Here is a 3115-nt window from a genome sequence, read left to right on the forward strand (position 1 = left end):
ACTATAGGAATTTTAATTGTTATTTCTTTTAACTATTATATATTCTGAACATAAACATTGTTAACTTGGTCATTTTTAATGTATGTATTTCGACCAATATGAAAAACGTGCTTTATGAATTTTGATTATTATTTATTTTAACCATTATATTTTCCAATTTTCGCTATTTCCACTGTATGTATTTCAACCAATATGTATTTTAAATTTATACATTATAATACGTACCCCTTCTTAAGTGACACTGGCAGGTAAGAGTTTTTAAAATACTTAAGCTCGGAAATGTACTGTAGTGACCTATGGCAACTCACGTTTAAAGTCGGTACGCCGCCCTTTTATGATTACACTTTATTTGAAGATTGTAGGATTTTTAAGTGCAGTAAATCTCAACTAATCCCATCTCCTTCACGCCGCGTGTTGACATCACTCATGTACTCATGTTAAATAAGTATGTACCTAACATACGTAGTTAATCGCGTTATCATGAAAAGGCTATCAGATAAGATAACAAACTCCAATAAATACAGATTGTAATTGTAATACGACTAATATAAGGTTCATTATTATAAACACGTCATTTACGATTCTACCTAGTTTTCCACTAGGTCAATATCTCTGTACAGATATCAATATCTATTACTATACCAAAGTATATAGTTAGACTGTATAAAAATGTAAATTAACTGACACAAGCCTGCTTGTTAATTTTGCCTAAATATTTCAAATTTCGTTTAAACTTAAATATAATTAAGTACAGTTAAATGCAGAAAGGTATACATGCTATATCACCCATCGCTCCCCCTGCCTCATCGTCTGACCTACTCGTAAAACACTAACACTAGATATAGTACCTACTAGAACATATTATTTATGAAATATCGATTCCAAATCCTGACTAATAGGTAGGGTCAAGTGTCAACCAATGAAACACATAAAATTCAAAATCTCATAAATCATGAAACTACCGTGAGACTCGCTCATATTAAATATAATGACCCGGATAACTCACGTCTTAAATCGAGTTTAGCTCAGCATGTTTCGAAGTTGGCGTTGCTCCGAAGACGAAGGGCTACGGATTAGCCCGAAACATGACGAGCTAAACTCGATTTAAGACGTAAGTTATCCGGGTCATTATATTTAATCCATACTATAATATTATAAAATGCGAAAGTAACTCTGTCTGTCTGTTCTGTCTGTCTGTTACGCTTTCACGCCTAAACCGCTGAACCGATTTAGATGAAATTTGGTACAGAGATAAAATAGACCCTGGGAAAGAACATAGGCTATCTTTATCGCGAAAAAGAGGCTTTAAGGGGTTGAAATAGGGGATGAAAGTTTATATAGTGCAAGTTCGTCGCTGTCGAAGATAAAACCATGAAACTTGGAATTTAGGCACTTAATCCATACTAATCCATACTATCCATACTATCCATACTAATATTATTAAATGCGAAAGTAACTCTGTCTGTCTGTCTGTCTGTCTGTCTGTCTGTCTGTTACGCTTTCACGCCTAAACCGCTGAACCGATTTAGATGAAATTTGGTACAGAGATAAAAAAGACCCTGGGAAAGAACATAGGCTATCTTTTATCGCAAAAAAGAGGCTTTAAGGGGTTGAAATAGGGGATGAAAGTTTATATAGTGGAAGTTCGTCGCTGTCGAAGATAAAACCATGAAACTTGGAATTTAGGCACTTAATAAGAAATAAATCGACATTTGTTTGAGGTTTTTGAAAATTCGACGGTGAGGGGATGAAATAGGGGATGAAAGGACGCAAGGTCGTCATTATCGAATATAAATAGATGAATCTTTATTAAACTTGCCATTTCGGCACGTGAAAAGAGATAAATAGATATCTGTTCGCCCGTTTTTTAATTTTTTTTCTGTGAGGGGGTGAAATAGGGGATGAAAGTTTATATGGAAGATCGTCATTGTCGAAGATAAATCGATGGTTTCTTATGAAACTTGGCATTTGGGCACGTGATATGAGATAAATAGATATCTGTTCGCGCGTTTTTAAAAATTCTTCCTGTGAGGGGTGAAATAGGGGATGAAACTTTATATGGAAGATCGTCATTGTCGAAGATAAATCGATGGTTCTTTATGAAACTTGGCATTGGGCTACTTAGGTATAAGAAATAAATAGATATTTGTTTAAGCGTTTTTTGAAAATGTTACCTGCGAGGGATGTTAGCAGAGGGGATGGTGCAGTGTTAGCAGAGCCTTCTAAGCTCATAAGCAAAATGTACGCAATGTGGGGTCATTTTAGATGGCTTATTCACATAGACAGTCAGACATGAAAAAATATGATTTTCAGATTTTTCTTATTTATTGTGCTATAAGAGCTACCTTATATGCAAAATTCCAAGTTTCTAGGACAGCCGGAAGTACCCTATATAACTTTTTCTGTTGAGGCAATTTGTATGGAAACACCTTTTTAACGACTGTAGCTTTTTGATTGCCTTGACTTAGAAGTTTGATTTTTTCACAGCTTTCGGGACTATTGACCTGAGTTTAGGGTTTTAATTTCAACTCGATACCTAACTCCGCGCGTTTACGAGATAAAGGGTCTTGACAGACAGACGGACGGACGGACAGCAAAGTAATCCTACAAGGGTTCCATTTTTTTCTTTTAGGTACGGAACCCTTAAAAACATTTGCTCTGGCGCTTTTCAAATTTCGACCTATTTACTTGAAAATATGGGGATGAAGTTCTTAAGGAATTCCAAACAAGTTACTACATATTTATCGGAAATATGTGTAGCTATGCTAAGTAAAAATGCACTATGAAGAATTAGTCCTTTTTGTGTTGGAAGAGTAGAATACACGTCGTATTGCTAAAATATGACTACCCGCAAAATATTTAGTTTTACGCAAAGAACATCGGACTGACGGATGTATGGAACAACAAAAAAAAAATAGTTTATATTTGTAGCAATGTATTAAAATAGGTTATTTTTGATAAACCATAGAAGTTTCTATGTACTATTTTGGCAGAATAGATATCCTATATAAATTAATACTTCCCAAAATTACTATTCCACGCGACGAAAGTCGCGGGCAAAAGCTAGTATCTCATAAATCTTTTGTTTTGACAGATAGAAGTCTGAATTTTTACT

General features: G+C 34.7%; 1 protein-coding gene across 1 annotated transcript in view; it reads left to right on the top strand.

The window, feature by feature from the left end:
• Positions 1–3115, top strand: part of LOC141443714 (uncharacterized) — a 32032-nt gene that overhangs the window by 10994 nt on the left and 17923 nt on the right. The window lies entirely within an intron of this gene.

This window comes from Choristoneura fumiferana, chromosome 28 (genome assembly GCF_025370935.1).
Source record: "Choristoneura fumiferana chromosome 28, NRCan_CFum_1, whole genome shotgun sequence".
Classification (NCBI taxonomy): domain Eukaryota; kingdom Metazoa; phylum Arthropoda; class Insecta; order Lepidoptera; family Tortricidae; genus Choristoneura; species Choristoneura fumiferana.